The 23,663-nt window shown below is 36.2% G+C and overlaps 5 non-coding genes and 1 pseudogene across 5 annotated transcripts; all 6 read left to right on the top strand.

Moving 5' to 3' along the window:
* The first annotated feature begins 3,834 nt into the window (after positions 1–3,834).
* On the top strand, positions 3,835–3,908 carry TRNAN-AUU (transfer RNA asparagine (anticodon AUU)). Its single transcript has one exon. It is a non-coding gene; the product is annotated as a tRNA-Asn (tRNA).
* Positions 3,909–5,003: 1,095 nt separating this feature from the next.
* Positions 5,004–5,077, top strand: TRNAN-AUU (transfer RNA asparagine (anticodon AUU)). The gene has a single exon. It is a non-coding gene; the product is annotated as a tRNA-Asn (tRNA).
* Positions 5,078–21,423: 16,346 nt separating this feature from the next.
* On the top strand, positions 21,424–21,587 carry LOC135003580 (U1 spliceosomal RNA). The gene has a single exon (XR_010204585.1). It is a non-coding gene; the product is annotated as a U1 spliceosomal RNA (small nuclear RNA).
* A 152-nt stretch (positions 21,588–21,739) lies between these two features.
* Positions 21,740–21,881, top strand: LOC135003591 (U1 spliceosomal RNA; annotated as a pseudogene).
* Positions 21,882–22,573: 692 nt separating this feature from the next.
* LOC135003571 (U1 spliceosomal RNA) lies at positions 22,574–22,737 on the top strand. The gene has a single exon (XR_010204576.1). It is a non-coding gene; the product is annotated as a U1 spliceosomal RNA (small nuclear RNA).
* A 152-nt stretch (positions 22,738–22,889) lies between these two features.
* Positions 22,890–23,052, top strand: LOC135003588 (U1 spliceosomal RNA). The gene has a single exon (XR_010204593.1). It is a non-coding gene; the product is annotated as a U1 spliceosomal RNA (small nuclear RNA).
* Positions 23,053–23,663: the final 611 nt, after the last annotated feature.

Here is a 23,663-nt window from a genome sequence, read left to right as displayed (position 1 = left end):
GTAAAAATAAAAGAGCAAAAATATCAATCCCAGTTTTGATTACTTAAATTAACCAAAAAAAATGCATATAGCAAAGGATAGTTTCAATCTGCCTACCTCTGGGTTATGGGTCCAGCATGCTTCCATTGCAGTACTCTGCTGCACATGTAAGTGCAAGAGATCCTGAAGCACTCCCTCATCATGGGAAAGTACCAATGTGTTTATTCATTGGTTGATGGAAGAAACATCTTACAAAAACTCTCCAGATTATTGATTTTTTAATATTTTTCTAGGAAACGTTCTAGATGTATGCTTATTAGCCTTTGTCAGTATGTACTGTTTGCAAAGTGTCTCGGTGGCGCAATCGGTTAGTGTGTTCGGCTATTAACCAAAAGGTCGGTGGTTCAATCCCACCCAGGGACGTAATTGACCTTGTGATCAGATTTTGGTGATATTTAAGTAGACAAGTCAAAATTTCAAACCCCCTCTTATTGTGTAGGGTACCTGGCCTTCTCTGATGTAATCAGAGTTAGATTTGATTCAGTGATTTTATAAAAAACAGCTAGGAAGCACAATTTAGCAGTGGGTTGCAGAGAAAAAAAATATGCTGGCAGAAAAATCCAATTGAGTGATTAAACAGCTCTTCATTTTCTGGAATTTATTTTTATGCTAACAAATTTGTTCTCTGAAAAGTGTCCACAAAGCCAAGTCTCTGATTAACACCTTTGTAAGGATGGTTTTTCACCTATTACTAAATTAAACTTGCTTCATTGGAAAGGCAGCAAGATGCATCCTCATTTCAATGTCTACTGAAATAATACAGGTTGACACCAGGAAACATTAACGCCACTGCATCTTTGCTGCTTTCTCACATGGAAGTCTGTTTAATGTGAAAACAAGGTGATATCTAATTAGCACACAGGTAAGGAATTACGAAAATCTTTATTTAAGGGTGAAGATGTTTCTCACAAAATTGTTGCCCCAATGCATCATTGAAATTCAAGCTGGAAAGATGATTTTAATATATCACTTGTACATTTTGTATTGCTCTTCTGGTGACAATGTAGTTTTTTTGTCAATTACCATTTTAATAACAGGGTAAAGAAAATTAAGTGGATTTTTGAAAGAAAACTATACTGTCAATATACTATTAAAACAAATTAAAATGGTAAAAGTTATTGTACTTTAAGTAAAAATAAAAGAGCAAAAATATCAATCCCAGTTTTGATTACTTAAATTAACAAAAAAAATGCATATAGCAAAGGATAGTTTCAATCTGCCTACCTCTGGGTTATGGGTCCAGCATGCTTCCATTGCAGTACTCTGCTGCCCATGTAAGTGCAAGAGATCCTGAAGCACTCACTCATCATGGGAAAGTACCAATGTGTTTATTCGTTGGTTGATGGAAGAAACATCTTACAAAAACTCTCCAGATTATTGATTTTTTAATGTTTTTCTAGGAAACGTTCTAGATGTATGCTTATTAGCCTTTGTCAGTATGTACTTTTTGCAAAGTGTCTCTGTGGCGCAATCGGTTAGTGTGTTTGGCTGTTAACCAAAAGGTTGGTGATTCAATCCCACCCAGGGACGTAATTAACCTTGTGATCAGATTTTGGTGATATTTAAGTAGACAAGTCAAAATTTCAAACCTCCTCTTATGGTGTAGGGTACATGGCCTTCTCTGATGTAATCAGAGTTAGATTTGATTCAGTGATTTTATAAAAAACAGCTAGGAAGCACAATTTAGCAGTGGGTTGCAGAGAAAAAAAATATGCTGGCAGAAAAATCCAATCGAGTGATTAAACAGCTCTTCATTTTCTGGCTTTATTTTTATGCTAACAAATTTGTTCTCTGAAAAGTGTCCACAAAGCCAAGTCTCTGATTAACACCTTTGTAAGGATGGTTTTTCACCTATTACTAAATTAAACTTGCTTCATTGGAAAGGCAGCAAGATGCATCCTCATTTCAATGTCTACTGAAATAATACAAGTTGACACCAGGAAACATTAACGCCACTGCATCCTTGCTGCTTTCTCATGTGGAAGTCTGTTTAATGTGAAAACAAGGTGATATCTAATTAGCACACAGGTAAGGAATTAAGAAAATCTTTATTTAAGGGTGAAGATGTTTCTCACAAAATTGTTGACCCAATGCAACATTGAAATTCAAGCTGGAAAGATGATTTTAATATATCACTTGTACATTTTGTATTGCTCTTCTGGTGACAATGTAGTTTGTTTTTGTCAATTACCATTTTAATAATAGGGTAAAGAAAATGAAGTGGATTTTTGAAAGAAAACAATACTGTCAATATACTATTAAAACAAATTAAAATGGTAAAAGTTATTGTACTTTAAGTAAAAATAAAAGAGACAAAATATCAATCCCAGTTTTGGATTACTTTAATTAACAAACAAAAAAATGCATATAGCAGAGGATAGTTTCAATCTGCCTACCTCTGGGTTATGGGCCCAGCATGCTTCCATTGCAGTACTCTGCTGCACATGTAAGTTCAAGAGATCCTGAAGCACTCACTCATCATGGGAAAGTACCAATGTGTTTCTTCGTTGGTTGATGGAAGAAACATCTTACAAAAACTCTCCAGATTATTGACTTTTTAAAGTTTTTCTAGGAAACGTTTTAGATGAATGCTTATTAGCCTTTGTCAGTATGGACTTTTGCAAAGTGTCTCTGTGGCGCAATCAGTTAGTATGTACGGCTATTAACCAAAAGGTTGGTGGTTCAATCCCACCCAGGGACCTAATTGACCTTGTTATCAGATTTTGGTGATCTTTAAGTAGACAAGTCAAAATTTCAAACCCCCTGTTATGGTGTAGGGTACCTGGCCTTCTCTGATGTAATCAGAGTTAGATTTGATTCAGTGATTTTATAAAAACAGCTAGGAAGCACAATTTAGCAGTGGGTTGCAGAGAAAAAAAATATGCTGGCAGAAAAATCCAATTGAGTGATTAAACAGCTCTTTATTTTCTGGCTTTATTTTTATGCTAACAAATTTGTTCTCTGAAAAGTGTCCACAAAGCCAAGTCTCTGATTAACACCTTTGTAGGGATGGTTTTTCACCTATTACTAAATTAAACTTGCTTCATTGGAAAGGCAGCAAGATGTATCCTCATTTCAATGTCTACTGAAATAATACAGGTTGACACCAGGAAACATTAACGCCACTGCATTCTTGCTGCTTTCTCATGTGGAAGTCTGTTTAATGTGAAAACAAGGTGGTATCTAATTAGCACACAGGTAAGGAATTACGAAAATCTTTATTTAAGGGTGAAGATGTTTCTCACAAAATTGTTGCCCCAATGCATCATTGAAATTCAAGCTGGAAAGATGATTTTAATATATCACTTGTACATTTTGTATTGCTCTTCTGGTGACAATGTAGTTTTTTTGTCAATTACCATTTTAATAACAGGGTAAAGAAAATTAAGTGGATTTTTGATAGAAAACTATACTGTCAATATACTATTAAAACAAATTAAAATGGTAAAAGTTATTGTACTTTAAGTAAAAATAAAAGAGCCAAAATATCAATCCCAGTTTTGGATTACTTTAATTAACAAACAAAAAAATGCATATAGCAGAGGATAGTTTCAATCTGCCTACCTCTGGGTTATGGGCCCAGCATACTTCCATTGCAGTACTCTGCTGCACATGTAAGTGCAAGAGATCCTGAAGCACTCACTCATCATGGGAAAGTACCAATGTGTTTCTTCGTTGGTTGATGGAAGAAACATCTTACAAAAACTCTCCAGATTATTGACTTTTTAAAGTTTTTCTAGGAAACGTTTTAGATGAATGCTTATTAGCCTTTGTCAGTATGGACTTTTGCAAAGTGTCTCTGTGGTGCAATCGGTTAGTGTGTTTGGCTATTAACCAAAAGGTTGGTGGTTCAATCCCACCCAGGGACATAATTAACCTTGTGATCAGATTTTGGTGATATTTAAGTAGACAAGTCAAAATTTCAAACCTCATCTTATGGTGTAGGGTACATGGCCTTCTCTGATGTAATCAGAGTTAGATTTGATTCAGTGATTTTATAAAAAACAGCTAGGAAGCACAATTTAGCAGTGGGTTGCAGAGAAAAAAAATATGCTGGCAGAAAAATCCAATCGAGTGATTAAACAGCTCTTCATTTTCTGGCTTTATTTTTATGCTAACAAATTTGTTCTCTGAAAAGTGTCCACAAAGCCAAGTCTCTGATTAACACCTTTGTAAGGATGGTTTTTCACCTATTACTAAATTAAACTTGCTTCATTGGAAAGGCAGCAAGATGCATCCTCATTTCAATGTCTACTGAAATAATACAAGTTGACACCAGGAAACATTAACGCCACTGCATCCTTGCTGCTTTCTCATGTGGAAGTCTGTTTAATGTGAAAACAAGGTGATATCTAATTAGCACACAGGTAAGGAATTAAGAAAATCTTTATTTAAGGGTGAAGATGTTTCTCACAAAATTGTTGCCCCAATGCATCATTGAAATTCAAGCTGGAAAGATGATTTTAATATATCACTTGTACATTTTGTATTGCTCTTCTGGTGACAATGTAGTTTTTTTGTCAATTACCATTTTAATAACAGGGTAAAGAAAATTAAGTGGATTTTTGATAGAAAACTATACTGTCAATATACTATTAAAACAAATTAAAATGGTAAAAGTTATTGTACTTTAAGTAAAAATAAAAGAGCCAAAATATCAATCCCAGTTTTGGATTACTTTAATTAACAAACAAAAAAATGCATATAGCAGAGGATAGTTTCAATCTGCCTACCTCTGGGTTATGGGCCCAGCATACTTCCATTGCAGTACTCTGCTGCACATGTAAGTGCAAGAGATCCTGAAGCACTCACTCATCATGGGAAAGTACCAATGTGTTTCTTCGTTGGTTGATGGAAGAAACATCTTACAAAAACTCTCCAGATTATTGACTTTTTAAAGTTTTTCTAGGAAACGTTTTAGATGAATGCTTATTAGCCTTTGTCAGTATGGACTTTTGCAAAGTGTCTCTGTGGTGCAATCGGTTAGTGTGTTTGGCTATTAACCAAAAGGTTGGTGGTTCAATCCCACCCAGGGACATAATTAACCTTGTGATCAGATTTTGGTGATATTTAAGTAGACAAGTCAAAATTTCAAACCTCATCTTATGGTGTAGGGTACATGGCCTTCTCTGATGTAATCAGAGTTAGATTTGATTCAGTGATTTTATAAAAAACAGCTAGGAAGCACAATTTAGCAGTGGGTTGCAGAGAAAAAAAATATGCTGGCAGAAAAATCCAATCGAGTGATTAAACAGCTCTTCATTTTCTGGCTTTATTTTTATGCTAACAAATTTGTTCTCTGAAAAGTGTCCACAAAGCCAAGTCTCTGATTAACACCTTTGTAAGGATGGTTTTTCACCTATTACTAAATTAAACTTGCTTCATTGGAAAGGCAGCAAGATGCATCCTCATTTCAATGTCTACTGAAATAATACAAGTTGACACCAGGAAACATTAACGCCACTGCATCCTTGCTGCTTTCTCATGTGGAAGTCTGTTTAATGTGAAAACAAGGTGATATCTAATTAGCACACAGGTAAGGAATTAAGAAAATCTTTATTTAAGGGTGAAGATGTTTCTCACAAAATTGTTGACCCAATGCAACATTGAAATTCAAGCTGGAAAGATGATTTTAATATATCACTTGTACATTTTGTATTGCTCTTCTGGTGACAATGTAGTTTGTTTTTGTCAATTACCATTTTAATAATAGGGTAAAGAAAATGAAGTGGATTTTTGAAAGAAAACAATACTGTCAATATACTATTAAAACAAATTAAAATGGTAAAAGTTATTGTACTTTAAGTAAAAATAAAAGAGACAAAATATCAATCCCAGTTTTGGATTACTTTAATTAACAAAAAAAAAAAATGCATATAGCAGAGGATAGTTTCAATCTGCCTACCTCTGGGTTATGGGCCCAGCATGCTTCCATTGCAGTACTCTGCTGCACATGTAAGTTCAAGAGATCCTGAAGCACTCACTCATCATGGGAAAGTACCAATGTGTTTCTTCGTTGGTTGATGGAAGAAACATCTTACAAAAACTCTCCAGATTATTGACTTTTTAAAGTTTTTCTAGGAAACGTTTTAGATGAATGCTTATTAGCCTTTGTCAGTATGGACTTTTGCAAAGTGTCTCTGTGGCGCAATCAGTTAGTATGTACAGCTATTAACCAAAAGGTTGGTGGTTCAATCCCACCCAGGGACCTAATTGACCTTGTTATCAGATTTTGGTGATCTTTAAGTAGACAAGTCAAATTTCATATCCCCCTGTTATGGTGTAGGGTACCTGGCCTTCTCTGATGTAATCAGAGTTAGATTTGATTCAGTGATTTTATAAAAACATCTAGGAAGCACAATTTAGCAGTGGGTTGCAGAGAAAAAGAAATATGCTGGCAAAAAAATCAAATTGCGTGATTAAACAGCTCTTCATTTTCTGGCTTTATTTTTATGCTAACAAATTTGTTCTCTGAAAAGTGTCCACAAAGCCAAGTCTCTGATTAACACCTTTGTAGGGATGGTTTTTCACCTATTACTAAATTAAACTTGCTTCATTGGAAAGGCAGCAAGATGCATCCTCATTTCAATGTCTACTGAAATAATACAGGTTGACACCAGGAAACATTAACGCCACTGCATCCTTGCTGCTTTCTCATGTGGAAGTCTGTTTAATGTGAAAACAAGGTGATATCTAATTAGCACACAGGTAAGAAATTACGAAAATCTTTATTTAAGGGTGAAGATGTTTCTCACAAAATTGTTGCCCCAATGCATCATTGAAATTCAAGCTGGAAAGATGATTTTAATATATCACTTGTACATTTTGTATTGCTCTTCTGGTGACAATGTAGTTTTTTTTGTCAATTACCATTTTAATAATAGGGTAAAGAAAATTAAGTGGATTTTTGAAAGAAAACTATACTGTCAATATACTATTAAAACAAATTAAAATGGTAAAAGTTATTGTACTTTAAGTAAAAATAAAAGAGCAAAAATATCAATCCCAGTTTTGATTACTTAAATTAACAAAAAAAAATGCATATAGCAAAGGATAGTTTCAATCTGCCTACCTCTGGGTTATGGGTCCAGCATGCTTCCATTGCAGTACTCTGCTGCACATGTAAGTGCAAGAGATCCTGAAGCACTCACTCATCATGGGAAAGTACCAATGTGTTTATTCATTGGTTGATGGAAGAAACATCTTACAAAAACTCTCCAGATTATTGATTTTTTAATATTTTTCTAGGAAACGTTCTAGATGTATGCTTATTAGCCTTTGTCAGTAAGTACTGTTTGCAAAGTGTCTCGGTGGCGCAATCGGTTAGTGTGTTTGGCTATTAACCAAAAGGTTGGTGGTTCAATCCCACCCAGGGACGTAATTGACCTTGTGATCAGATTTTGGTGATATTTAAGTAGACAAGTCAAAATTTCAAACCCCCTATTATTGTGTAGGGTACCTGGCCTTCTCTGATGTAATCAGAGTTAGATTTGATTCAGTGATTTTATAAAAAAACAGCTAGGAAGCACAATTTAGCAGTGGGTTGCAGAGAAAAAAAATATGCTGGCAGAAAAATCCAATTGAGTGATTAAACAGCTCTTCATTTTCTGGAATTTATTTTTATGCTAACAAATTTGTTCTCTGAAAAGTGTCCACAAAGCCAAGTCTCTGATTAACACCTTTGTAAGGATGGTTTTTCACCTATTACTAAATTAAACTTGCTTCATTGGAAAGGCAGCAAGATGCATCCTCATTTCAATGTCTACTGAAATAATACAGGTTGACACCAGGAAACATTAAAGCCACTGCATCCTTGCTGCTTTCTCATGTGGAAGTCTGTTTAATGTGAAAACAAGGTGATATCTAATTAGCACACAGGTAAGAAATTACGAAAATCTTTATTTAAGGGTGAAGATGTTTCTCACAAAATTGTTGCCCCAATGCATCATTGAAATTCAAGCTGGAAAGATGATTTTAATATATCACTTGTACATTTTGTATTGCTCTTCTGGTGACAATGTAGTTTTTTTTGTCAATTACCATTTTAATAATAGGGTAAAGAAAATTAAGTGGATTTTTGAATGAAAACTATACTGTCAATATACTATTAAAACAAATTAAAATGGTAAAAGTTATTGTACTTTAAGTAAAAATAAAAGAGCAAAAATATCAATCCCAGTTTTGATTACTTAAATTAACAAAAAAAAATGCATTTAGCAAAGGATAGTTTCAATCTGCCTACCTCTGGGTTATGGGTCCAGCATGCTTCCATTGCAGTACTCTGCTGCACATGTAAGTGCAAGAGATCCTGAAGCACTCACTCATCATGGGAAAGTACCAATGTGTTTATTCATTGGTTGATGGAAGAAACATCTTACAAAAACTCTCCAGATTATTGATTTTTTAATATTTTTCTAGGAAACGTTCTAGATGTATGCTTATTAGCCTTTGTCAGTATGTACTTTTTGCAAAGTGTCTCGGTGGCGCAATCGGTTAGTGTGTTTGGCTATTAACCAAAAGGTTGGTGGTTCAATCCCACCCAGGGACGTAATTGACCTTGTGATCAGATTTTGGTGATATTTAAGTAGACAAGTCAAAATTTCAAACCCCCTCTTATTGTGTAGGGTACCTGGCCTTCTCTGATGTAATCAGAGTTAGATTTGATTCAGTGATTTTATAAAAAAACAGCTAGGAAGCACAATTTAGCAGTGGGTTGCAGAGAAAAAAAATATGCTGGCAGAAAAATCCAATTGAGTGATTAAACAGCTCTTCATTTTCTGGAATTTATTTTTATGCTAACAAATTTGTTCTCTGAAAAGTGTCCACAAAGCCAAGTCTCTGATTAACACCTTTGTAAGGATGGTTTTTCACCTATTACTAAATTAAACTTGCTTCATTGGAAAGGCAGCAAGATGCATCCTCATTTCAATGTCTACTGAAATAATACAGGTTGACACCAGGAAACATTAAAGCCACTGCATCCTTGCTGCTTTCTCATGTGGAAGTCTGTTTAATGTGAAAACAAGGTGATATCTAATTAGCACACAGGTAAGGAATTACGAAAATCTTTATTTAAGGGTGAAGATGTTTCTCACAAAATTGTTGCCCCAATGCATCATTGAAATTCAAGCTGGAAAGATGATTTTAATATATCACTTGTACATTTTGTATTGCTCTTCTGGTGACAATGTAGTTTTTTTGTCAATTACCATTTTAATAACAGGGTAAAGAAAATTAAGTGGATTTTTGAAAGAAAACTATACTGTCAATATACTATTAAAACAAATTAAAATGGTAAAAGTTATTGTACTTTAAGTAAAAATAAAAGAGCCAAAATATCAATCCCAGTTTTGGATTACTTTAATTAACAAACAAAAAAATGCATATAGCAGAGGATAGTTTCAATCTGCCTACCTCTGGGTTATGGGCCCAGCATGCTTCCATTGCAGTACTCTGCTGCACATGTAAGTGCAAGAGATCCTGAAGCACTCACTTATCATGGGAAAGTACCAATGTGTTTCTTCGTTGGTTGATGGAAGAAACATCTTACAAAAACTCTCCAGATTATTGACTTTTTAAAGTTTTTCTAGGAAACGTTTTAGATGAATGCTTATTAGCCTTTGTCAGTATGGACTTTTGCAAAGTGTCTCTGTGGCGCAATCAGTTAGTGTGTTTGGCTATTAACCAAAAGGTTGGTGGTTCAATCCCACCCGGGGACGTAGTTAACCTTGTGATCAGATTTTGGTGATATTTAAGTAGACAAGTCAAAATTTCAAACCTCCTCTTATGGTGTAGGGTACATGGCCTTCTCTGATGTAATCAGAGTTAGATTTGATTCAGTGATTTTATAAAAAACAGCTAGGAAGCACAATTTAGCAGTGGGTTGCAGAGAAAAAAAATATGCTGGCAGAAAAATCCAATCGAGTGATTAAACAGCTCTTCATTTTCTGGCTTTATTTTTATGCTAACAAATTTGTTCTCTGAAAAGTGTCCACAAAGCCAAGTCTCTGATTAACACCTTTGTAAGGATGGTTTTTCACCTATTACTAAATTAAACTTGCTTCATTGGAAAGGCAGCAAGATGCATCCTCATTTCAATGTCTACTGAAATAATACAAGTTGACACCAGGAAACATTAACGCCACTGCATCCTTGCTGCTTTCTCATGTGGAAGTCTGTTTAATGTGAAAACAAGGTGATATCTAATTAGCACACAGGTAAGGAATTAAGAAAATCTTTATTTAAGGGTGAAGATGTTTCTCACAAAATTGTTGACCCAATGCAACATTGAAATTCAAGCTGGAAAGATGATTTTAATATATCACTTGTACATTTTGTATTGCTCTTCTGGTGACAATGTAGTTTGTTTTTGTCAATTACCATTTTAATAATAGGGTAAAGAAAATGAAGTGGATTTTTGAAAGAAAGCAATACTGTCAATATACTATTAAAACAAATTAAAATGGTAAAAGTTATTGTACTTTAAGTAAAAATAAAAGAGACAAAATATCAATCCCAGTTTTGGATTACTTTAATTAACAAAAAAAAAAATGCATATAGCAGAGGATAGTTTCAATCTGCCTACCTCTGGGTTATGGGCCCAGCATGCTTCCATTGCAGTACTCTGCTGCACATGTAAGTTCAAGAGATCCTGAAGCACTCACTCATCATGGGAAAGTACCAATGTGTTTCTTCGTTGGTTGATGGAAGAAACATCTTACAAAAACTCTCCAGATTATTGACTTTTGAAAGTTTTTCTAGGAAATGTTTTAGATGAATGCTTATTAGCCTTTGTCAGTATGGACTTTTGCAAAGTGTCTCTGTGGCGCAATCAGTTAGTATGTACGGCTATTAACCATAAGGTTGGTGGTTCAATCCCACCCAGGGACCTAATTGACCTTGTTATCAGATTTTTGTGATCTTTAAGTAGACAAGTCAAAATTTCAAACCCCCTGTTATGGTGTAGGGTACCTGGCCTTCTCTGATGTAATCAGAGTTAGATTTGATTCAGTGATTTTATAAAAACAGCTAGGAAGCACAATTTAGCAGTGGGTTGCAGAGAAAAAAAATATGCTGGCAGAAAAATCCAATTGAGTGATTAAACAGCTCTTTATTTTCTGGCTTTATTTTTATGCTAACAAATTTGTTCTCTGAAAAGTGTCCACAAAGCCAAGTCTCTGATTAACACCTTTGTAAGGATGGTTTTTCACCTATTACTAAATTAAACTTGCTTCATTGGAAAGGCAGCAAGATGCATCCTCATTTCAATGTCTACTGAATTAATACAGGTTGACACCAGGAAACATTAACGCCACTGCATCCTTGCTGCTTTCTCTTGTGGAAGTCTGTTTAATGTGAAAACAAGGTGATATCTAATTAGCACACAGGTAAGGAATTAAGAAAATCTTTATTTAAGGGTGAAGATGTTTCTCACAAAATCGTTGCCCCAATGCATCATTGAAATTCAAGCTGGAAAGATGATTTTAATATATCACTTGTACATTTTGTATTGCTCTTCTGGTGACAATGTAGTTTGTTTTTGTCAATTACCATTTTAATAATAGGGTAAAGAAAATTAAGTGGATTTTTGAAAGAAAACAATACTGTCAATATACTATTAAAACAAATTAAAATGGTAAAAGTTATTGTACTTTAAGTAAAAATAAAAGAGCCAAAATATCAATCCCAGTTTTGGATTACTTTAATTAACAAACAAAAAAATGCATATAGCAGAGGATAGTTTCAATCTGCCTACCTCTGGGTTATGGGCCCAGCATGCTTCCATTGCTGTACTCTGCTGCACATGTAAGTGCAAGAGATCCTGAAGCACTCACTCATCATGGGAAAGTACCAATGTGTTTCTTCGTTGGTTGATGGAAGAAACATCTTACAAAAACTCTCCAGATTATTAACTTTTGAAAGTTTTTCTAGGAAACGTTTTAGATGAATGCTTATTAGCCTTTGTCAGTATGTGCTTTTGAAAAAGTGTCTCTGTGGCGCAATCAGTTAGTGTGTACGGCTATTAACCAAAAGGTTGGTGGTTCAATCCCACCCAGGGACCTAATTGACCTTGTTATCAGATTTTGGTGATCTTTAAGTAGACAAGTCAAATTTCATACCCCCTGTTATGGTGTAGGGTACCTGGCCTTCTCTGATGTAATCAGAGTTAGATTTGATTCAGTGATTTTATAAAAACAGCTAGGAAGCACAATTTAGCAGTGGGTTGCAGAGAAAAAAAATATGCTGGCAGAAAAATCCAATTGAGTGATTAAACAGCTCTTCATTTTCTGGCTTTATTTTTATGCTAACAAATTTGTTCTCTGAAAAGTGTCCACAAAGCCAAGTCTCTGATTAACACCTTTGTAAGGATGGTTTTTCACCTATTACTAAATTAAACTTGCTTCATTGGAAAGGCAGCAAGATGCATCCTCATTTCAATGTCTACTAAAATAATACAAGTTGACACCAGGAAACATTAACGCCACTGCATCCTTGCTGCTTTCTCATGTGGAAGTCTGTTTAATATGAAAACAAGGTGATATCTAATTAGCACACAGGTAAGGAATTAAGAAAATCTTTATTTAAGGGTGAAGATGTTTCTCACAAAATCGTTGCCCCAATGCATCATTGAAATTCAAGCTGGAAATGTGATTTTAATATATCACTTGTACATTTTGTATTGCTCTTCTGGTGACAATGTAGTTTGTTTTTGTCAATTACCATTTTAATAATAGGGTAAAGAAAATGAAGTGGATTTTTGAAAGAAAACAATACTGTCAATATACTATTAAAACAAATTAAAATGGTAAAAGTTATTGTACTTTAAGTAAAAATAAAAGAGACAAAATATCAATCCCAGTTTTGGATTACTTTAATTAACAAAAAAAAAATGCATATAGCAGAGGATAGTTTCAATCTGCCTACCTCTGGGTTATGGGCCCAGCATGCTTCCATTGCAGTACTCTGCTGCACATGTAAGTTCAAGAGATCCTGAAGCACTCACTCATCATGGGAAAGTACCAATGTGTTTCTTCGTTGGTTGATGGAAGAAACATCTTACAAAAACTCTCCAGATTATTGACTTTTGAAAGTTTTTCTAGGAAACGTTTTAGATGAATGCTTATTAGCCTTTGTCAGTATGGACTTTTGCAAAGTGTCTCTGTGGCGCAATCAGTTAGTATGTACGGCTATTAACCATAAGGTTGGTGGTTCAATCCCACCCAGGGACCTAATTGACCTTGTTATCAGATTTTTGTGATCTTTAAGTAGACAAGTCAAAATTTCAAACCCCCTGTTATGGTGTAGGGTACCTGGCCTTCTCTGATGTAATCAGAGTTAGATTTGATTCAGTGATTTTATAAAAACAGCTAGGAAGCACAATTTAGCAGTGGGTTGCAGAGAAAAAAAATATGCTGGCAGAAAAATCCAATTGAGTGATTAAACAGCTCTTTATTTTCTGGCTTTATTTTTATGCTAACAAATTTGTTCTCTGAAAAGTGTCCACAAAGCCAAGTCTCTGATTAACACCTTTGTAAGGATGGTTTTTCACCTATTACTAAATTAAACTTGCTTCATTGGAAAGGCAGCAAGATGCATCCTCATTTCAATGTCTACTGAATTAATACAGGTTGACACCAGGAAACATTAACGCCACTGCATCCTTGCTGCTTTCTCTTGTGGAAGTCTGTTTAATGTGAAAACAAGGTGATATCTAATTAGCACACAGGTAAGGAATTAAGAAAATCTTTATTTAAGGGTGAAGATGTTTCTCACAAAATCGTTGCCCCAATGCATCATTGAAATTCAAGCTGGAAAGATGATTTTAATATATCACTTGTACATTTTGTATTGCTCTTCTGGTGACAATGTAGTTTGTTTTTGTCAATTACCATTTTAATAATAGGGTAAAGAAAATTAAGTGGATTTTTGAAAGAAAACAATACTGTCAATATACTATTAAAACAAATTAAAATGGTAAAAGTTATTGTACTTTAAGTAAAAATAAAAGAGCCAAAATATCAATCCCAGTTTTGGATTACTTTAATTAACAAACAAAAAAATGCATATAGCAGAGGATAGTTTCAATCTGCCTACCTCTGGGTTATGGGCCCAGCATGCTTCCATTGCTGTACTCTGCTGCACATGTAAGTGCAAGAGATCCTGAAGCACTCACTCATCATGGGAAAGTACCAATGTGTTTCTTCGTTGGTTGATGGAAGAAACATCTTACAAAAACTCTCCAGATTATTAACTTTTGAAAGTTTTTCTAGGAAACGTTTTAGATGAATGCTTATTAGCCTTTGTCAGTATGTGCTTTTGAAAAAGTGTCTCTGTGGCGCAATCAGTTAGTGTGTACGGCTATTAACCAAAAGGTTGGTGGTTCAATCCCACCCAGGGACCTAATTGACCTTGTTATCAGATTTTGGTGATCTTTAAGTAGACAAGTCAAATTTCATACCCCCTGTTATGGTGTAGGGTACCTGGCCTTCTCTGATGTAATCAGAGTTAGATTTGATTCAGTGATTTTATAAAAACAGCTAGGAAGCACAATTTAGCAGTGGGTTGCAGAGAAAAAAAATATGCTGGCAGAAAAATCCAATTGAGTGATTAAACAGCTCTTCATTTTCTGGCTTTATTTTTATGCTAACAAATTTGTTCTCTGAAAAGTGTCCACAAAGCCAAGTCTCTGATTAACACCTTTGTAAGGATGGTTTTTCACCTATTACTAAATTAAACTTGCTTCATTGGAAAGGCAGCAAGATGCATCCTCATTTCAATGTCTACTAAAATAATACAAGTTGACACCAGGAAACATTAACGCCACTGCATCCTTGCTGCTTTCTCATGTGGAAGTCTGTTTAATATGAAAACAAGGTGATATCTAATTAGCACACAGGTAAGGAATTAAGAAAATCTTTATTTAAGGGTGAAGATGTTTCTCACAAAATCGTTGCCCCAATGCATCATTGAAATTCAAGCTGGAAATGTGATTTTAATATATCACTTGTACATTTTGTATTGCTCTTCTGGTGACAATGTAGTTTGTTTTTGTCAATTACCATTTTAATAATAGGGTAAAGAAAATGAAGTGGATTTTTGAAAGAAAACAATACTGTCAATATACTATTAAAACAAATTAAAATGGTAAAAGTTATTGTACTTTAAGTAAAAATAAAAGAGACAAAATATCAATCCCAGTTTTGGATTACTTTAATTAACAAAAAAAAAATGCATATAGCAGAGGATAGTTTCAATCTGCCTACCTCTGGGTTATGGGCCCAGCATGCTTCCATTGCAGTACTCTGCTGCACATGTAAGTTCAAGAGATCCTGAAGCACTCACTCATCATGGGAAAGTACCAATGTGTTTCTTCGTTGGTTGATGGAAGAAACATCTTACAAAAACTCTCCAGATTATTGACTTTTTAAAGTTTTTCTAGGAAACGTTTTAGATGAATGCTTATTAGCCTTTGTCAGTATGGACTTTTGCAAAGTGTCTCTGTGGCGCAATCAGTTAGTATGTACGGCTATTAACCAAAAGGTTGGTGGTTCAATCCCACCCAGGGACCTAATTGACCTTGTTATCAGATTTTGGTGATCTTTAAGTAGACAAGTCAAAATTTCAAACCCCCTGTTATGGTGTAGGGTACCTGGCCTTCTCTGATGTAATCAGAGTTAGATTTGATTCAGTGATTTTATAAAAACAGCTAGGAAGCACAATTTAGCAGTGGGTTGCAGAGAAAAAAAATATGCTGGCAGAAAAATCCAATTGAGTGATTAAACAGCTCTTTATTTTCTGGCTTTATTTTTATGCTAACAAATTTGTTCTCTGAAAAGTGTCCACAAAGCCAAGTCTCTGATTAACACCTTTGTAAGGATGGTTTTTCACCTATTACTAAATAAAACTTGCTTCATTGGAAAGGCAGCAAGATGCATCCTCATTTCAATGTCTACTGAAATAATACAGGTTGACACCAGGAAACATTAACGCCACTGCATCCTTGCTGCTTTCTCATGTGGAAGTCTGTTTAATGTGAAAACAAGGTGATATCTAATTAGCACACAGGTAAGGAATTAAGAAAATCTTTATTTAAGGGTGAAGATGTTTCTCACAAAATCGTTGCCCCCATGCATCATTGAAATTCAAGCTGGAAAGATGATTTTAATATATCACTTGTACATTTTGTATTGCTCTTCTGGTGACAATGTAGTTTGTTTTTGTCAATTACCATTTTATTATAGGGTAAAGAAAATTAAGTGGATTTTTGAAAGAAAACAATACTGTCAATATACTATTAAAACAAATTAAAATGGTAAAAGTTATTGTACTTTAAGTAAAAATAAAAGAGCCAAAATATCAATCCCAGTTTTGGATTACTTTAATTAACAAACAAAAAAATGCATATAGCAGAGGATAGTTTCAATCTGCCTACCTCTGGGTTATGGGCCCAGCATGCTTCCATTGCAGTACTCTGCTGCACATGTAAGTGCAAGAGATCCTGAAGCACTCACTTATCATGGGAAAGTACCAATGTGTTTCTTCGTTGGTTGATGGAAGAAACATCTTACAAAAACTCTCCAGATTATTGACTTTTTAAAGTTTTTCTAGGAAACGTTTTAGATGAATGCTTATTAGCCTTTGTCAGTATGGACTTTTGCAAAGTGTATCTGTGGCGCAATCGGTTAGTGTGTTTGGCTATTAACCAAAAGGTTGGTGGTTCAATCCCACCCAGGGACGTAATTAACCTTGTGATCAGATTTTGGTGATATTTAAGTAGACAAGTCAAAATTTCAAACCTCCTCTTATGGTGTAGGGTACATGGCCTTCTCTGATGTAATCAGAGTTAGATTTGATTCAGTGATTTTATAAAAAACAGCTAGGAAGCACAATTTAGCAGTGGGTTGCAGAGAAAAAAAATATGCTGGCAGAAAAATCCAATCGAGTGATTAAACAGCTCTTCATTTTCTGGCTTTATTTTTATGCTAACAAATTTGTTCTCTGAAAAGTGTCCACAAAGCCAAGTCTCTGATTAACACCTTTGTAAGGATGGTTTTTCACCTATTACTAAATTAAACTTGCTTCATTGGAAAGGCAGCAAGATGCATCCTCATTTCAATGTCTACTGAAATAATACAAGTTGACACCAGGAAACATTAATGCCACTGCATCCTTGCTGCTTTCTCATGTGGAAGTCTGTTTAATGTGAAAACAAGGTGATATCTAATTAGCACACAGGTAAGGAATTAAGAAAATCTTTATTTAAGGGTGAAGATGTTTCTCACAAAATTGTTGACCCAATGCAACATTGAAATTCAAGCTGGAAAGATGATTTTAATATATCACTTGTACATTTTGTATTGCTCTTCTGGTGACAATGTAGTTTGTTTTTGTCAATTACCATTTTAATAATAGGGTAAAGAAAATGAAGTGGATTTTTGAAAGAAAGCAATACTGTCAATATACTATTAAAACAAATTAAAATGGTAAAAGTTATTGTACTTTAAGTAAAAATAAAAGAGACAAAATATCAATCCCAGTTTTGGATTACTTTAATTAACAAAAAAAAAAATGCATATAGCATAGGATAGTTTCAATCTGCCTACCTCTGGGTTATGGGCCCAGCATGCTTCCATTGCAGTACTCTGCTGCACATGTAAGTTCAAGAGATCCTGAAGCACTCACTCATCATGGGAAAGTACCAATGTGTTTCTTCGTTGGTTGATGGAAGAAACATCTTACAAAAACTCTCCAGATTATTGACTTTTGAAAATTTTTCTAGGAAACGTTTTAGATGAATGCTTATTAGCCTTTGTCAGTATGGACTTTTGCAAAGTGTCTCTGTGGCGCAATCAGTTAGTATGTACGGCTATTAACCATAAGGTTGGTGGTTCAATCCCACCCAGGGACCTAATTGACCTTGTTATCAGATTTTTGTGATCTTTAAGTAGACAAGTCAAAATTTCAAACCCCCTGTTATGGTGTAGGGTACCTGGCCTTCTCTGATGTAATCAGAGTTAGATTTGATTCAGTGATTTTATAAAAACAGCTAGGAAGCACAATTTAGCAGTGGGTTGCAGAGAAAAAAAATATGCTGGCAGAAAAATCCAATTGAGTGATTAAACAGCTCTTTATTTTCTGGCTTTATTTTTATGCTAACAAATTTGTTCTCTGAAAAGTGTCCACAAAGCCAAGTCTCTGATTAACACCTTTGTAAGGATGGTTTTTCACCTATTACTAAATTAAACTTGCTTCATTGGAAAGGCAGCAAGATGCATCCTCATTTCAATGTCTACTGAATTAATACAGGTTGACACCAGGAAACATTAACGCCACTGCATCCTTGCTGCTTTCTCTTGTGTAAGTCTGTTTAATGTGAAAACAAGGTGATATCTAATTAGCACACAGGTAAGGAATTAAGAAAATCTTTATTTAAGGGTGAAGATGTTTCTCACAAAATCGTTGCCCCAATGCATCATTGAAATTCAAGCTGGAAAGATGATTTTAATATATCACTTGTACATTTTGTATTGCTCTTCTGGTGACAATGTAGTTTGTTTTTGTCAATTACCATTTTAATAATAGGGTAAAGAAAATTAAGTGGATTTTTGAAAGAAAACAATACTGTCAATATACTATTAAAACAAATTAAAATGGTAAAAGTTATTGTACTTTAAGTAAAAATAAAAGAGCCAAAATATCAATCCCAGTTTTGGATTACTTTAATTAACAAACAAAAAAATGCATATAGCAGAGGATAGTTTCAATCTGCCTACCTCTGGGTTATGGGCCCAGCATGCTTCCATTGCTGTACTCTGCTGCACATGTAAGTGCAAGAGATCCTGAAGCACTCACTCATCATGGGAAAGTACCAATGTGTTTCTTCGTTGGTTGATAGAAGAAACATCTTACAAAAACTCTCCAGATTATTGACTTTTTTAAGTTTTTCTAGGAAACGTTTTAGATGAATGCTTATTAGCATTTGTCAGTATGTACTTTTGCAAAGTGTCTCTGTGGCGCAATCAGTTAGTGTGTACGGCTATTAACCAAAAGGTTGGTGGTTCAATCCCACCCAGGGACGTAATTGACCTTGTTATCAGATTTTGGTGATCTTTAAGTAGACAAGTCAAATTTCATACCCCCTGTTATGGTGTAGGGTACCTGGCCTTCTCTGATGTAATCAGAGTTAGATTTGATTCAGTGATTTTATAAAAACATCTAGGAAGCACAATTTAGCAGTGGGTTGCAGAGAAAAAGAAATATGCTGGCAAAAAAATCAAATTGCGTGATTAAACAGCTCTTCATTTTCTGGCTTTATTTTTATGCTAACAAATTTGTTCTCTGAAAAGTGTCCACAAAGCCAAGTCTCTGATTAACACCTTTGTAGGGATGGTTTTTCACCTATTACTAAATTAAACTTGCTTCATTGGAAAGGCAGCAAGATGTATCCTCATTTCAATGTCTACTGAAATAATACAGGTTGACACCAGGAAACATTAACGCCACTGCATCCTTGCTGCTTTCTCATGTGGAAGTCTGTTTAATGTGAAAACAAGGTGATATCTAATTAGCACACAGGTAAGGAATTAAGAAAATCTTTATTTAAGGGTGAAGATGTTTCTCACAAAATTGTTGACCCAATGCATCATTGAAATTCAAGCTGGAAAGATGATTTTAATATATCACTTGTACATTTTGTATTGCTCTTCTGGTGACAATGTAGTTTGTTTTTGTCAATTACCATTTTAATAATAGGGTAAAGAAAATGAAGTGGATTTTTGAAAGAAAACAATACTGTCAATATACTATTAAAACAAATTAAAATGGTAAAAGTTATTGTACTTTAAGTAAAAATAAAACAGACAAAATATCAATCCCAGTTTTGGATTACTTTAATTAACAAACAAAAAAATGCATATAGCAGAGGATAGTTTCAATCTGCCTACCTCTGGGTTATGGGCCCAGCATGCTTCCATTGCAGTACTCTGCTGCACATGTAAGTTCAAGAGATCCTGAAGCACTCACTCATCATGGGAAAGTACCAATGTGTTTCTTCGTTGGTTGATGGAAGAAACATCTTACAAAAACTTTCCAGATTATTGACTTTTTAAAGTTTTTCTAGGAAACGTTTTAGATGAATGCTTATTAGCCTTTGTCAGTATGGACTTTTGCAAAGTGTCTCTGTGGCGCAATCAGTTAGTATGTACGGCTATTAACCAAAAGGTTGGTGGTTCAATCCCACCCAGGGACCTAATTGACCTTGTTATCAGATTTTGGTGATCTTTAAGTAGACAGTCAAAATTTCATACCCCCTTTTATGGTGTAGGGTACCTGGCCTTCTCTGATGTAATCAGAGTTAGATTTGATTCAGTGATTTTATAAAAACAGCTAGGAAGCACAATTTAGCAGTGGGTTGCAGAGAAAAAAAATATGCTGGCAGAAAAATCCAATTGAGTGATTAAACAGCTCTTTATTTTCTGGCTTTATTTTTATGCTAACAAATTTGTTCTCTGAAAAGTGTCCACAAAGCCAAGTCTCTGATTAACACCTTTGTAAGGATGGTTTTTCACCTATTACTAAATTAAACTTGCTTCATTGGAAAGGCAGCAAGATGCATCCTCATTTCAATGTCTACTGAAATAATACAGGTTGACACCAGGAAATATTAACGCCACTGCATCCTTGCTGCTTTCTCATGTGGAAGTCTGTTTAATGTGAAAACAAGGTGATATCTAATTAGCACACAGGTAAGGAATTAAGAAAATCTTTATTTAAGGGTGAAGATGTTTCTCACAAAATCGTTGCCCCAATGCATCATTGAAATTCAAGCTGGAAAGATGATTTTAATATATCACTTGTACATTTTGTATTGCTCTTCTGGTGACAATGTAGTTTGTTTTTGTCAATTACCATTTTAATAATAGGGTAAAGAAAATGAAGTGGATTTTTGAAAGAAAACAATACTGTCAATATACTATTAAAACAAATTAAAATGGTAAAAGTTATTGTACTTTAAGTAAAAATAAAAGAGACAAAATATCAATCCCAGTTTTGGATTACTTTAATTAACACAAAAAAAATGCATATAGCAGAGGATAGTTTCAATCTGCCTACCTCTGGGTTATGGGCCCAGCATCACTGTATGCAAATCCGTCTTCTGCAGACCTTCCCCCAGGAATGCTTGTACTAGTTGTTGCATTTGGTTTGTTGTTTGGGGGTGCTTCAGTATTAGGCAGCCTTCTGCCCTCCCATGTTCATTTGAAAATATGTGTTCTCCCTGCAGTTGTTGTCCCCAGATGAGAGTTCCCTTGTGCTGCCTCAGTTGAATCGCCTTTACTTGACAGAGATGTGCCTGAGCAGCGGCCCTCCCCAGCCCTATCCCAAATCATACTTATTTTGCATAGGAGATATCATGGTCATGAAGATTGTTCTCCCAGGGTGAGGTTCATTCATTGCATTCTGGGTATGATGACCCCTGTGATTTCCCCAAATATGGGAAACTCGACTGCATTATTTGTGGTAGTGGGGGACTGTGTTTGTGCTTTCCTCTGGTCAGCTCTGGTAAAAGTCAGATTTCTTTGTCTCAGATCTTCCTCTAGCCTTGTTCTTCTTTCGAGAGTTCCCTTGTGCTGCCTCAGTTGGATCTCCTTCACTTGACAGGGGGGTGCCCGAGCAGCGACCCTCCCCAGCTCTAGCCCAACTCCTACTTACCTGCCAGGTGAGATACTATGATCAGGAAGGTGCTTCTCCCAGGGCAAGGCTCACCCATTGCACTCTGGGTGTGCTGCCCCTTTGATTTCCCCAAATGTGGGACACTTGACTGCATAATTTGTGTTTCCCCTGGTCGGCTCTCATATAATTCAGATCTCTTTGTCTCAGGTCTCTCTTCAGCCTAGTTTGCTGTCTGTTTCCACTTCTCTTTTCTTGAGCCGCTCCCTTCTATGCCCTTGCACACTAGCCTGACTTCTCCCATCTGCTTACTTTGTGCCTTCCAACGCACAATGCGAACTACAGGTAGTGCTGCAGGGCCCACACCCTTTTACTTGCCTTACAGAGCAGCTCTGGAGCTGTTACAGTGCCCAGCTGCTGCAAGAAATCAGCTTGAATGCTTCAGGGGCTGGGGCATAGCCAACATGAGCCCCACACCGAAGGAGGGTGGAGGTGTTTAATGCGAACTAGGGGTCATCCAAGCGCCGCAAAAGGCCGCCATGCCCTGCATGCCCCTTTTCTCTTTTCATATGCAGACGAGGGTTGAAGCCAACTTTGACCCACTGCTTGGATGACATCACCATATGCAAATCCATCTGCTGCAGGCCTTCCCCCAGGAATGCTTGCACTAGTTGTTGCATTTGGTTTGTTGTTTGGGGGTGCTTCAGTATTAGGCAGCCTTCTGCCCTCCCATGTTCATCTGAAAATATGTGTTCTCCCTGCAGTTGTTGTCCCCAGATGAGAGTTCCCTTGTGCTGCCTCAGTTGAATCTCCTTTACTTGACAGAGATGTGCCTGAGCAGCGGCCCTCCCCAGCCCTATCCCAAATCATACTTATTTTGCATAGGAGATACCATGGTCATGAAGATTGTTCTCCCAGGGTGAGGTTCATTCATTGCATTCTGGGTATGCTGACCCCTGTGATTTCCCCAAATGTGGGAAACTCGACTGCATTATTTGTGGTAGTGGGGGACTGTGTTTGTGCTTTCCTCTGGTCAGCTCTGGTAAAAGTCAGATTTCTTTGTCTCAGATCTTCCTCTAGCCTTGTTCTTCTTTCGAGAGTTCCCTTGTGCTGCCTCAGTTGGATCTCCTTCACTTGACAGGGGGGTGCCCGAGCAGCGACCCTCCCCAGCTCTAGCCCAACTCCTACTTACCTGCCAGGTGAGATACTATGATCATGAAGGTGCTTCTCCCAGGGCAAGGCTCATCCATTGCACTCTGGGTGTGCTGCTCCTGTGATTTCCCCAAATGTGGGAAACTTGACTGCATAATTTGTGTTTCCACTGGTCGGCTTTCATATAATTCAGATCTCTTTGTCTCAGGTCTCTCTCCAGCCTAGTTTGCTGTCTGTTTCCACTTCTTTTTTTTTGAGCCCCTCCCTTCTATACCCTTGTGCACTATCCTGACTTCTACTCCTGTCTGCTTACTTTGTGCCTTCCAATGCACAATGCAAACTACAGGTAGTGCTGCAGGGCCCACAACCTTTTACTTGCCTTACAGAGCAGCTCTGGAGCTGTTACAGTGCCAAGCTGCTGCAAGAAATCAGCTTGAATGCTGGGGCATTGCCAATATGAGCCCCACACCGAAGGATGGTGGGGGTGTTTAATGCGAACTAAGGGTCATCCAAGCGCCGCAAAAGGCCGCCATGCCCTGCATACCCCTTTTCTCTTTTCATATGCAGATGAGGGTTCCAGCCAACTTTGGCCCACTGCTTGGATGACATCACTGTATGCAAATCCGTCTTCTGCAGACCTTCCCCCAGGAATGCTTGTACTAGTTGTTGCATTTGGTTTGTTGTTTGGGGGTGCTTCAGTATTAGGCAGCCTTCTGCCCTCCCATGTTCATTTGAAAATATGTGTTCTCCCTGCAGTTGTTGTCCCCAGATGAGAGTTCCCTTGTGCTGCCTCAGTTGAATCTCCT

The sequence above is a fragment of the Pseudophryne corroboree genome, unplaced genomic scaffold (assembly GCF_028390025.1).
Source record: "Pseudophryne corroboree isolate aPseCor3 unplaced genomic scaffold, aPseCor3.hap2 scaffold_1880, whole genome shotgun sequence".
Taxonomy (NCBI): domain Eukaryota; kingdom Metazoa; phylum Chordata; class Amphibia; order Anura; family Myobatrachidae; genus Pseudophryne; species Pseudophryne corroboree.
Note: the sequence above shows the minus strand (reverse complement) of the source record. Positions and strands in the feature narration are given on the sequence as shown.